Genomic DNA, 14,400 nt, shown 5'->3' on the forward strand with positions numbered 1-14,400 from the left:
AAAAAACAGAAAAAAGCACAAAAAAACAGAGGACTCTTAGCATTCCTCCCTTTTCACCTCCCAATGTGTCTGTAATGTTAGGTTTGTCTCAACCTTCCAGTGCGTCTCAAGCCTCTCATGTATCAAGCCCCATCCCCGAACTACCAGACCCCACTAGTTTCATTGCCCCTTCTCCTGTCACCTCTGCGTCATCCACAGTTAGCCAGGCCTCAGTTCTTAACACCCCCCGTTTACATCACTCTACCCCAAGCCGTCGCAGTTAAATACATTTTTTGGGTTGTTAAAAAATAAATACAATTTGATTTGCCCCAATTATGTTTGGTTTATTGTGTCTATCACCGCCGGCAACACACACCGTGCGCCAAATAAGAAACTTCGTCACACACTGCATTTTTGGGCCACATCATATCTCCAGTAGTTCTAAAAAAAGACTTCAGCTTTCTGTGTCTGTAGTATAAAGATATGAGGTGGCCCCCCAAAAATAGATGTATTATCTCCATAATCTGTTCTTTCTGCTTAGTGTGTGGCTAGTGTTGCAGTCTGAAGAGAAAATGGCGGAAATACAGGGCAGAACTCTACTGAACAGGTCAGGTGTCAAAAAACTCATTAGTTAGGACACCTGACCTGGTGAGTAGAGAACTGTCTTGTATAACCTCCATTTTCTCTTCTGTGTACATAATCTATTACACACAAATTGAAGGGACGATGGTGGTCACTGGTCACGCATGGCATATCTATGCTCACCTGCACAGGTGTCAGAAATAGTGAATTCATGAGGCTGTTATATGTGCATCATGAATTCATTATTTCTGACACCTGACTTGATGAGTATAGATTTCTTTAGTGTGACAGTCATTGTCTCTTCAGTCTGTGTCCAATGGATACTGCAGAACAGAATCAGGACGCAATGACGCCAACAAGCTTAAAGCAACATGGCTGCCATAACACTAGCAGTATGTGGCCAGTGTTTTATATCAGTATTTGTAAGCCAAAACAAGGGGTGGAAAATTTAGAGGTAAATGATGATATAAACATAATAACTAGCACCTATGCCTTTATCACCTACTTCTGGTTTTGGATTACAAATACTGATATTAAACACAGACCAAATACTGCAACTTGGTTTGGTATGGAAAAACATAGGAGACACAACAAAAACTAAAGTTTATTAATGAGAAATATTATTATCATTCCAGAAAATTACTGGTACAGATCTAATTGCAACAGGACATTTACACAACATTGTCCTGCCATTACACACGTCCAATATATGAATCAAAAAAGGCAGCGAATTGGTCCCGCATGTGACCAACTGCTGCAGTTGACCGCAGCGAGTGATGCTGGAAATCGGGCAGTGGGTGTGCAACTGGTTCATCAAGTTCAATGATGGGTTGCTCCTTAGCCATTATATAATTGTGCAGAACCACACAGGCTTTGACCACCTCGTCGACTGTTTCCACTTTTAGATTTAAGGCTGATGCAAGAATGCACCATTTAGAGACCAGAATGCCAAAGGAACACTCTACTGTTCTTTGGGCCCTGGTCAGTCTGTAGTTAAAGATCCTTCTAGTGTGATTCAAGTCCTGACTGGAATAGGGCTTCAGTAGGTTTTCACACATCTGAAAGGCCTCATCCCCAACCATAATAAATGGCATCGGTGGAACTTGAGTGTTGGGGAGAGGCTGTGGTGGGGGAAAATTGAAATTTTTGCCATACAAACGGTGGCCTATATCTGAGTTCTTGAAAGTCTGGGAATCATTGCCACGACCAAAAGCTCCAATGTCCACGGCGATGAAGAGACAGTTCGCATCAGCTATTACCATGAGCACAACAGAAAAATATTTTTTGTAGTTGAAATACTCTGATCCTGTTCTGGCAGGTTTGATAATGTGGATGTTCTTTCCATCCACCGCTCCTAAACAGTTGGGGAAATCACACACTCCAGAATTTTTCCGCAATTTCAAGCCACATGCCCACGGTGGGTAAGGGTATAAACTCATCCCGGAGTACATTCCACAAAGCCCGACAGGTGTCCGCAATTATTCCAGACAGGGTGGATATTCCAAGCCGGTATTGGAAGTGGAGGGAGGATAAACTCTCTCCGGTTGCCAGAAATCTGTAAGAAAAAGAAACCCCCCCAAAAATTACAAACTATTCAATTTATGGTGTGGTTACGCTAAAGAAAGAAAGGAACATACCCAAAACATACATGTCTGAAAACACAAAATTTGGACTGTCATTGGTTTAGATTTGGAACGTACCTTAATGTAACCAGCAGACGTTCCTCTGGTGGAATCGCTCTACGGAGCTGGATGTCCTGTCTCCGTATGACTCCTTGGACACGAGCAAGCAAATCCCGGAACGAGTCTTGCGACATCCTTGTATATTCATGGAATTTCTCCGGATTGGCATTATGCTCGCCATACAGCATGTGATAGGCTCCACGGCTCTCACGTAGTTCGATAATGGGGTGTCTCCAAAAACGCCGACGTTGTCTCCTTCTCCATCTTTCGCGATTTCTGTCTTGCTCCCAAGCAAAAGCACAGGCAAGAAACAGCTTGATGCTTAAATCCAGGTTGAAATAAAAGCTCTCCATGCGAAGATCCATCATGACACTGGATACAGGAGCAAAATCTGAAAATTACAGCTGTTCAGGGGTCTATATAAAGAAATCCCATAATACACACCCTCTGTAGTCCCATTGGTGGTGTCTGATTATCTAGATTTTTTTCTTGTGAAATTTCTCATCATGCGCACAAAAACCGCAAATGCAGGAAAAAACGCATATAAACGCGTACAAACGCGGCGGTTTTTCCACCCCTTGCGGATGCGTATTAAACGCTGCGGATTTAAATGCAAATGTGAAACTAGCCTAATAGACAGGTGTGTGCCTTTCCAAATCAAGTCCTATCAGTTTAATTAAACATAGCTGGACTCCAATGAAGGAGTAGAACGATCTCAAGGAGGATCACAAGGAAATGGACAGCATGCGACTTAAATATGAGTGTCTGAGCAAAGGGTCTGAATACTTATGACCATGTGATATTTCAGTTTTTCTTTAATAAATTTGCAAAAATTTCTACATTTGTTTTTTTTTTCAGTCACGATGGGGTACAGATTGTACATTATTGAGAAAAAAATCAACTTTTTTGAATTTACCAAATGGCTGCAATGAAACAAAGAATGAAACATTTAAAGAGGTCTGAATACTTTCTGTACCCACTGTATAAGAAGAGTTACAATATGGATGCAGGAAGCTTGACCGATTGAGGCATATCTAAACAATGATTGTCCTGTGACTTATGGCACTTGTCTTCATTCATTTTTTTTTCTTGATTTCCAATTAAATATGCCATTGGGGTTAACCCCCCAAAATAATAAGGTGACATAGATTTTATAGAGGGAATTCAATGGCCCTCCAGTGGTCCTCCTCAGCCATCCACAAAGGCAGATATACACTAGGAAAAAAGGGAATCCAGCTCCAAGAGAAAAAATCACTTAACTTTAATAGTGTTCCTTTAAAATAGAAATAGGCTGTAAGCCATACAAAAAAAGTGTATACATGAAGGCGAGTGCCTGTCTAAACTGTACGTGTTTCGAACACTCAAGTGTTCTTAGTCTCAGTATGTATGTCTCATTCTCAGTGTTTGTATGGCTTACAGCCTATTTCTATTTTCAATGAATACTATTAAAGTTTAGTGATTTTATCTCTTGGATTTGGATTCTCTTTTTTCCACATGTGCCTCTCTAAGCGTCTGGCAGAGACGCAAATTCGTGCTCAAGAAGATTTACTGGACTCATAAGGAAATTCATCTAAAGGGTGAGCTGAATATATCTTTTCTTCAGACATACATAAGACCTGGTCATCACTCATCTCTGCTCCCTATCTAATTTCAGAACCTCTCCTCCACCTCTATCTGACCACCATCTACTCACATTTTCATCACCGTCCTCTTCATCTGTCACCCATGTCCAACAACTTGTGCACCCCCGCAGAAACCTCGCACACCTAGACACTCACACACTCTCTGATTCTATTCTACCACTGTCCTTCATATCTTTATTTCACAACACAGATACTGCCACTAGTTTCTACAATACCACTCTTGCATCGGCTATTGACTCAGTCGCCCCTCTCATGCATAGCAGAGTGGGACAAATCAATAGAGCCCTAGCACAATAACATCACTGAAAAGTTTCGTCAAGTATCCAGAATTGCAGAGCGGTGTTGGAAGAAAATGCATTTGCAAGACGACTTCACCGCATTGAAACAATCAACACTAACATTCAAATCAGCCATCACCGCTGCTAAACAGGCCTACTTTAAATTCCTCATTAATGATGCGTGAATATACTCATTACTCGAGATTTCCCGAGCACGCTCGGGTGTCCTCCGAGTATTTTTTAGTGCTCGGAGTTTTCGTTTTTATTACCACAGCTGAATGATTTACATCTGTTAGAAAGCATAAGTACATGTGGGGATTCCCTAACAACCAGGCAACCCCCACATGTACTCATGCTGGCTAACAGATGTAAATAATTCAGCTGTGGCAATAAAAACTAAATCTACGAGCACTAAAAAATACTCGGAGGACACCTGAGCGTGCTTGGGAAATCTCAAGTAATGAGTATATTCGCTCATCACTATTCCTCATATCTTCCTTATCCTACAACCTCAAAGAGTTATTCAACACTTTTAACTCCCTCCTCCACCCATCATTGCCCCCTCCGACTTCCCTAATCACTTCCAAGGACTTTGCCAAGCACTTCAAAAATAAGATAGATCAAAAAAGGCAAGTCTTTATTGATCGACCACCACACCTCCTTTGAATACCAGACCAATGCCCTAACCCCATAACTTTCCTCTCCAATATCACTGAAGGAGAGCTTACTCATCTCCTCTCCAAATCATACCTGATCACTTGTGCACTTGACCCCATCCCACCTCCTTTCCAACCTCACCACAACACTTATCCCATCCCTAACCCATCTCTTCAAAATATCACTAACTTCTGGTACCTTCTCCTCTGCTTTCAAATGTGCCACAATCACACCTAGCCTCAAAAAGCTATCCCTTGGCCTGAGCACTATATCCAGCTATAGTCCCATATTGCTGCTCCTATTTGCTTCCAAACTCCTTGAACAGCAAATTCACACTGAACTTTCCTCTCACTTTGCATCTAACTCACTCTTCAACAGCCTACAATATGGTTTCCGTCCTCACCATTCCAATGAAACTGCCTTGACCAAAATTACTAACGACTTACAGCTAAAGCAAACAGATAACTCTCTATACTGTTACTTCTTTTGGCATCAAAGACTTTGCCCTATCCTGGATCTCCTCATTCCTTACCAACTGAACATGTAGCACTGCCTACTCCCATAGTACCTCCTCATCTTGCCCTTTCTCTGTTGGTATCTCTCAAGGCTCTGTCCTAGGACCCCAACTCGTCTCCATCTATACCCTTAGCCTGGGACAACTCAAAGTCCTATGGTTTCCATTACCATCTATATGCTGAAGACACTCAGCTCTACTTCTCTGGCCCAGATGTCGCCTCTCTGCTGTCCAGAACCCCAGAGTGTTTATACACCATATCCTCCTTCTCCTCTCACTTCCTCAAGCTCAAAGCGGAAAAATCTAAACTAATTATCTTTCCTCCATCTTACAGATCTACCCTACCTGATCTATCTATCACAATAAATGACATCACACATTCCCTTGTAAGGGAAATGGAGTAACCCTTGACTCTGCTCTGTCCTTCAAACTGCACATACAAGCTCTCGCCACCTCCTGTCGCCTCCAGTTCAAAAATATTTCTAAAATCCATCATTTTCTCAACCCTCTACCAAAATGCTTGTGCATGTCCTCAACATCTCCCGCCTCAACTATTGCAACATCCTCCTCTGTGGCCTACCTTCTAACACTCTTGCACTTCTCCAGTCCGTTCTTAACTCTGCTGCCTGTCTAATTAATCTCTCTCCTCGCTGCACTCCTGCTTAATCCCCTTTGCAAATCTTTTCGCTGACTCCCAATTTCACAGCGTATCCAGTTCAAACTACTAACACTGACCTACAAAGCCATCCATAACCTTTCTTTTCTGTATAGCACTGCTCTAACCTCCCAATATTTTCCCTCGCATAATCTCTGGTCCTCCCAAGATCTCCTTCTCTCCTCCACACTTATTCGTTCATCAACCAATTGTGTCCACGTCTTCTCCCAAATATCTCCCATTCTCTGGAATTCTGTGTCCCAACACGTCTGATTTTCCTCCACATTTGGATGCTTCAGATGGAACCTGAAAACCCATCTCTTCAAGGAGGCTTACAACCTGTAATGACCACACGGCCACCTCAACACCATCGGAGCTACTGCAACCCCCGACCTACTGTCTCCTTCCCCATAATCCTGTAGAATGTAAGCCCGCAAGGGCAGGGTCCTTTTCCCTCTCTACCAATCTACCTTTATTAGTTTGTCTATTGTAAGTGATATTTGTAATTTGTATGTAACCCCTTCTCATGTACAGCACCATGGAATTAATGGTGCTATATAAATAATAATAATGTCCCCATGCAATACTTAAAGGGCTATTCACATCTCCTAGATCCTATCCTAACATGTAGTAGGTAGAATAATAATATTAACAAATGCCTCCAATTAGAAATGTAGTATAGAAAAAAGATATTCATAGTTACGACAACTAGCAACTAGCTAACTGTTGTGAATTCTGTGGCTGAATTCACTCCTGTGGTCACAAGTGGTACTGCAGCTTCTGAGCTTCCTCCCTCAGGTGTTCTGGTGAGCTCGTTAACTGCTTCATTACTTAACTCCGCCTGATGCTGCTATCCTTGCTCCTTGTCAATGTTTCAGTGTTGGATCTGAGCTTCTCCTGATTGTTCCTGTGACCTGCTGCTCTGTATAGCTAAGTGCTTCTTGCTTTTTTGTTGCTTTTTTTCTGTCCAGCTTGTCTTTTGTTTTGCTGGAAGCTCTGAGACGCAAAGGGTGTACCGCCGTGCCGTTAGTTCGGCACGGTGGGTTTTTTTTGCCCCCTTTGCGTGGTTTTGCTTTAGGGTTTTTTGTAGACTGCAAAGTTCGCTTTACTGTCCTCGCTCTGTCCTAGAATATCGGGCCCCACTTTGCTGAATCTATTTCATCCCTACATTTTGTCTTTTCATCTTACTCACAGTCATTATATGTGGGGGGCTGCCTTTTCCTTTGGGGAATTTCTCTGGGGCAAGTCAGGCCTATTTTTCTATCTTCAGGCTAGCTAGTTTCTTAGGCTGTGCCGAGTTGCCTAGGTAGTTGTTAGGCGCAATCCACAGCCGCTTTTAGTTGTGTTTAGGATAGGATCAGGTGTGCAGTCTACAGAGTTTCCACGTCTCAGAGCTCGTTCTTGTATTTTTGGGTATTTGTCAGATCACTGTGTGCGCTCTGATCGCTAAGCACACTGTGTTTCTGGATTGCCTTCATAACACCTGTCATTAGCAAACATAACAGTACAAGGAGCCAACTAATGATTCTCAATAGAGGGAAAGAAAAAGTTCTGACATCATTTTTTTTTTTTTTTTCTCAGCTCTGTGTTCACTTTTTTTTTTTCCCCTAGACATTTGGGTGATTCTGGACACAGGTGTGGACATGGATATTCAGGGTCTGTGCTCTTCAATGGATAATCTCGTTATAAATGTACAAAAAATTCAAGATACTATTGATCAGAAATCTATGTTAGAACCAAGAATTCCTATTCCTGATTTGTTTTTTGGAGATAGAACTAAGTTTCTAAGTTTCAAAAATAATTGTAAGCTATTTCTGGCCTTGAAACCTCATTCTTCTGGTAATCCTATTCAACAGGTTTTGATTATTATTTCTTTTTTGCGTGGCGACCCTCAAGACTGGGCATTTTCTCTTGCGCCAGGAGACCCTGCATTGAGTAGTGTCGATGCGTTTTTCCTGGCGCTCGGATTGCTGTACGATGAGCCTAATTCAGTGGATCAGGCTGAGAAAAATTTGCTGGCTTTGTGCCAGGGTCAGGATGATATAGAAGTATATTGTCAGAAATTTAGGAAATGGTCAGTACTCACTCAGTGGAATGAATCTGCGCTGGCAGCTTTGTTCAGAAAGGGTCTCTCTGAGGCTCTTAAGGATGTCATGGTGGGATTTCCTATGCCTGCTGGTTTGAATGAGTCTTTGTCTTTGGCCATTCAGATCGGTCGACGCTTGCGCGAGCGTAAATCTGTGCACCATTTGGCGGTACTGCCTGAGGTTAAACCTGAGCCTATGCAGTGCGATAGGACTATGACTAGAGTTGAACGGCAGGAATACAGACGTCTGAATGGTCTGTGTTTCTACTGTGGTGATTCCACTCATGCTATTTCTGATTGTCCTAAGCGCACTAAGCGGTCCGCTAGGTCTGCCGTCATTGGTACTGTACAGTCCAAATTCCTTCTGTCCATTACCTTGATATGCTCTTTGTCGTCGTTTTCTGTCATGGCGTTTGTGGATTCGGGCGCTGCCCTGAATCTGATGGATTTGGATTATGCTAAACGTTGTGGGTTTTTCTTGGAGCCTTTGCGGTGTCCTATTCCATTGAGAGGAATTGATGCTACACCTTTGGCCAAGAATAAACCTCAATACTGGGCCCAGCTGACCATGTGCATGGCTCCTGCACATCAGGAAGTTATTCGCTTTCTGGTGTTGCATAATCTGCATGATGTGGTCGTGTTGGGGTTGCCATGGCTACAAACCCATAATCCAGTATTGGATTGGAATTCCATGTCGGTATCCAGCTGGGGTTGTCAGGGGGTACATGGTGATGTTCCATTTTTGTCGATTTCGTCATCCACCCCTTCTGAGGTCCCAGAGTTCTTGTCTGATTATCAGGATGTATTTGAAGAGCCCAAGTCCGATGCTCTACCTCCGCATAGGGATTGTGATTGTGCTATCAATTTGATTCCTGGTAGTAAATTCCCTAAAGGTCGATTATTTAATTTATCCGTGCCCGAACACGCCGCTATGCGCAGTTATGTGAAGGAATCCCTGGAGAAGGGACATATTCGCCCATCGTCATCACCACTGGGAGCAGGGTTCTTCTTTGTAGCCAAGAAGGATGGTTCGCTGAGACCGTGTATTGATTACCGCCTTCTTAATAAGATCACTGTTAAATTTCAGTATGCCTTGCCATTGTTATCTGACTTGTTTGCTCGGATTAAGGGGGCTAGTTGGTTCACTAAGATAGATCTTCGTGGTGCGTATAATCTGGTGAGAATCAGGCAAGGAGATGAATGGAAAACTGCATTCAATACGCCCGAGGGTCATTTTGAGTATCTAGTGATGCCGTTCGGACTTGCCAATGCTCCATCTGTGTTTCAGTCATTTATGCATGACATCTTCCGTGAGTATCTGGATAAATTCCTGATTGTTTACTTGGATGACATTTTGATCTTCTCAGATGATTGGGAGTCTCATGTGAAGCAGGTCAGAATGGTTTTTCAGGTCCTGCGTGCTAACTCTTTGTTTGTGAAGGGATCAAAGTGTCTCTTCGGTGTGCAGAAAGTTTCATTTTTGGAGTTCATCTTTACCCCTTCTACTATCGAGATGGATCCAGTTAAGGTCCAAGCCATCCAGGATTGGATTCAGCCAACATCTCTGAAAAGTCTGCAAAAGTTCCTGGGCTTTGCTAATTTTTATCGTCGCTTCATCTGTAATTTTTCTAGCATTGCCAAACCATTGACCGATTTGACCAAGAAGGGTGCTGATTTGGTTAATTGGTCTTCTGCTGCTGTGGAAGCTTTTCAGGAGTTGAAGCGTCGTTTTTGTTCTGCCCCTGTGTTGTGTCAGCCAGATGTTTCTCTTCCGTTCCAGGTCGAGGTTGATGCTTCTGAGATTGGAGCAGGGGCGGTTTTGTCACAGAGAGGTTCTGATTGCTCAGTGATGAAACCATGTGCTTTCTTTTCCAGGAAGTTTTCGCCCGCTGAGCGTAATTATGATGTGGGCAATCGAGAGTTGCTGGCCATGAAGTGGGCATTCGAGGAGTGGCGTCATTGGCTTGAAGGAGCTAAGCATCGCGTGGTGGTATTGACTGATCATAAGAACTTGACTTATCTCGAGTCTGCCAAGCGCTTGAATCCTAGACAGGCCCGTTGGTCGTTATTTTTTGCCCGCTTCGACTTTGTGATTTCGTACCTTCCGGGCTCTAAAAATGTGAAGGCGGATGCTCTGTCTAGGAGTTTTGTGCCCGACTCTCCGGGTTTATCTGAGCCAGCGGGTATCCTCAAGGAAGGAGTCATTGTGTCTGCCATCTCCCCTGATTTGCGGCGGGTGCTGCAAAAATTTCAGGCGAATAAACCTGATCGTTGTCCAGCAGAGAAACTGTTCGTCCCTGATAGGTGGACTAATAAACTTATCTCTGAACTTCATTGGTCGGTGTTGGCTGGTCATCCTGGAATCTTTGGTACCAGAGAGTTAGTGGCTAGATCCTTCTGGTGGCCATCTCTGTCACGGGATGTACGTACTTTTGTGCAGTCCTGTGGGATTTGTGCTAGGGCTAAGCCCTGCTTTTCTCGTGCCAGTGGGTTGCTTTTGCCCTTGCCGGTCCCAAAGAGGCCTTGGACACATATTTCGATGGATTTCATTTCTGACCTTCCCGTTTCTCAAAAGATGTCAGTCATTTGGGTGGTCTGTGATCGCTTTTCTAAAATGGTCCATCTGGTGCCCTTGGCTAAATTGCCTTCCTCCTCTGATTTGGTACCTTTGTTCTTTCAGCATGTGGTTCGGTTGCATGGCATTCCTGAGAATATTGTTTCTGACAGAGGTTCCCAGTTTGTTTCAAGGTTTTGGCGAGCCTTTTGTGGTAGGATGGGCATTGACCTATCCTTTTCCTCGGCTTTCCATCCTCAGACTAATGGCCAGACCGAACGAACCAATCAGACCGTGGAAACATATCTGAGATGTTTTGTTTCTGCAGACCAGGATGATTGGGTGTCCTTTTTGCCGTTGGCTGAGTTCGCCCTTAATAATCGGGCCAGCTCGGCTACCTTGGTTTCTCCATTTTTTTGCAATTCTGGGTTCCATCCTCGTTTCTCTTCAGGACAGGTTGAGTCTTCGGACTGTCCTGGTGTGGATTCTGTGGTGGATAGGTTGCAGCAGATCTGGACTCAGGTAGTGGACAATTTGATCTTGTCCCAGGAGAAAGCTCAACTTTTCGCTAATCGCAGACGCCGTGTGGGTCCCCGACTTCGTGTTGGGGATCTGGTTTGGTTGTCTTCTCGTCATATTCCTATGAAGGTTTCCTCTCCTAAATTTAAACCTCGTTTTATTGGTCCGTATAGGATTTCTGAGGTTCTCAATCCTGTGTCTTTTCGTTTGACCCTCCCAGACTCCTTTTCCATACATAATGTATTCCATAGGTCGTTGTTGCGGAGATACGTGGCACCTATGGTTCCATCTGTTGAGCCTCCTGCCCCGGTTTTGGTGGAGGGGGAATTGGAGTATATTGTGGAGAAGATTTTGGATTCTCGTGTTTCTAGACGGAAACTCCAGTATCTGGTTAAATGGAAGGGTTATGCTCAGGAAGATAATTCCTGGGTTTTTGCCTCTGATGTTCATGCTTCCGATCTTGTTCGTGCCTTTCATGCGGCTCATCCTGGTCGGCCTGGGGGCTCTGGTGAGGGTTCGGTGACCCCTCCTCAAGGGGGGGGTACTGTTGTGAATTCTGTGGCTGAATTCACTCCTGTGGTCACAAGTGGTACTGCAGCTTCTGAGCTTCCTCCCTCAGGTGTTCTGGTGAGCTCGTTAACTGCTTCATTACTTAACTCCGCCTGATGCTGCTATCCTTGCTCCTTGTCAATGTTTCAGTGTTGGATCTGAGCTTCTCCTGATTGTTCCTGTGACCTGCTGCTCTGTATAGCTAAGTGCTTCTTGCTTTTTTGTTGCTTTTTTTCTGTCCAGCTTGTCTTTTGTTTTGCTGGAAGCTCTGAGACGCAAAGGGTGTACCGCCGTGCCGTTAGTTCGGCACGGTGGTTTTTTTTTGCCCCCTTTGTGTGGTTTTGCTTTAGGGTTTTTTGTAGACTGCAAAGTTCGCTTTACTGTCCTCGCTCTGTCCTAGAATATCGGGCCCCACTTTGCTGAATCTATTTCATCCCTACGTTTTGTCTTTTCATCTTACTCACAGTCATTATATGTGGGGGGCTGCCTTTTCCTTTGGGGAATTTCTCTGGGGCAAGTCAGGCCTATTTTTCTATCTTCAGGCTAGCTAGTTTCTTAGGCTGTGCCGAGTTGCCTAGGTAGTTGTTAGGCGCAATCCACAGCCGCTTTTAGTTGTGTTTAGGATAGGATCAGGTGTGCAGTCTACAGAGTTTCCACGTCTCAGAGCTCGTTCTTGTATTTTTGGGTATTTGTCAGATCACTGTGTGCGCTCTGATCGCTAAGCACACTGTGTTTCTGGATTGCCTTCATAACACCTGTCATTAGCAAACATAACAGCTAACTAACTGTCATTATATCAGTGGCTGTAACCATGGATACATAGGGTCCTGCAATGCCTGCACATGAGGAAAGAGTCATAGCGAATTAGAAGAACTATATTACATTTCTATTTGCTGGTATTTGCTAATATTACTATTATTATGCCTACTACATATTGGGATAGGATTTTGGAGACACGATGACCCACATTAACTTCCCCTGTGGTTCCATATAGGGGGTAGTGAACTTTCGCTTCTAAGTACATACACTCCCTGACAGAAGTTTTGTCGATAATACATGTTATGTAAATAAAAGCTTATAACCAGACGTTAAATTCATCCATTGAATGTGTAAATTATTCTTTTGAAAGCTGAAACCCTCTGAAATGTGGTTTAGGTTAAGAAAATAAATTGGCATCAATGCAGAAATATTGATCAGTTAATGGACACAGAATGGTCAGATTTTGGCAAGACAAAAGTTTTGTTGCCTGGTAATATAATGCACCCAATCCTCGTTTACATCCTCACCTGTGCTCAGAAAATGATCGGTTAATTAGTGTTTGTGTATAAAAAGAAACCCAGCACCCCAGACATTCACTTGAACTGCAACTTGAGCTCTGACAACATGCCAAAAATCCACCCTGTGACCAAAGCCTGGATTATCAAGAGGCTGAAGACCAGATCCACTGCAGAGGTGGCTGTCACCTTTAATGTGTCTCAGCATCAAGTACAAAGAATTAAAAAAGATTTGAAGAGACTGGAGATGTGTTTGACAAGCCCAGGTCCAGCAGACCCCACAAGAGAACTGCTCAGGAGGAACGTTTGTTGGTTAGAAAATCCAAAGCAAGCCCCTCTTCCACTGCAGCAGAGCCGAACAGTTTGCAGGATTCTGTCTCGAAATAGCTTCCATGGTCGAATCAGTGCCCAGAAGCCAGCACTAAACAAAATGCAAATGCCACACAGTTTTTTATTTGCCAAGTCCCACAGCCTGGTAAACAGATGGACACTGGAAAAGTGGCCAAAGATGGATTTCTATGATGAATCTTCAGTAGAATTACACCACAGCTGCCACAAATACTGCAGGAGACCTACTGGAGCCCGTATGGATGCAAAATACACCCAGAAAACAGTTAAATTTGGGTGTGGAAAGATCATGGTCTGGGGTTACATTCAGTATGGGGGTGTGCGAAACATTTGCAAGGTGGAAGGCAATATCAATAGCCTAAAATATCAAGAAGTATTAGCTACCTCTTATATTCCAAATCATAAAAGGGGTCAAATTCTGCAGCAGGATGGTGCTCCATCTCATACATCCATCTCTACAACAAAGTTCCTCCAGGCAAAAAAGATCGAGGTGCTCAAGGACTGGCCAGCCCAGTCACCAGACATGAACATCATTGAGCATGTTTGGGGTAGGATGAGAGGAAGCTTGGAAGACAAAACCATAGAATGTAGATGAACTCTGGGAGGCAGGTAAGACTGCATTCCTAATGACTTCATTAATAAATTGCCTGAATCATTGCTGAACCGCATGGATGCAGTCTTTCAAGCTCATGGAAGTCACACAAAATATTAAATATGACTCTAATAGCACCACAACTTTATTCACCAATGTTATGCAACATATATTTGTATTTTAAGTTAATTATTTGTTTGAATATCACATTACTTTCTGTGGGCGACAAAACTTTTGTCTTGTCAAAATCTGACCATTCTGTGTCCATTAACTGATCAATATTTCTGCATTGATGCCAATTTATGTTCTTAACCTAAACCACATTTTGGAAGATTTCAGCTTTCAAAAGAATAATTTATACAACCAATGGATGAATTTAACGTCAGGTGATAAGCTTTTATTTACATAACATGGATAAGCGACATAACTTCTGTCAGGGAGTGTAGATTGAAGATTATCTCTGTGGATTCCAGCTGTAGAAAAAAAAT

The 14,400-nt window shown here is 43.3% G+C and overlaps 1 protein-coding gene across 3 annotated transcripts in view; it reads left to right on the plus strand.

Annotated features, from left to right (window-relative positions):
* The window catches only part of LOC138661792 (cytochrome P450 2C23-like), a 100,104-nt gene that overhangs the window by 37,071 nt on the left and 48,633 nt on the right, over window positions 1–14,400 (plus strand). The window lies entirely within an intron of this gene.

This window comes from Ranitomeya imitator, chromosome 2, assembly GCF_032444005.1.
Source record: "Ranitomeya imitator isolate aRanImi1 chromosome 2, aRanImi1.pri, whole genome shotgun sequence".
Classification (NCBI taxonomy): Eukaryota; Metazoa; Chordata; class Amphibia; order Anura; family Dendrobatidae; genus Ranitomeya; species Ranitomeya imitator.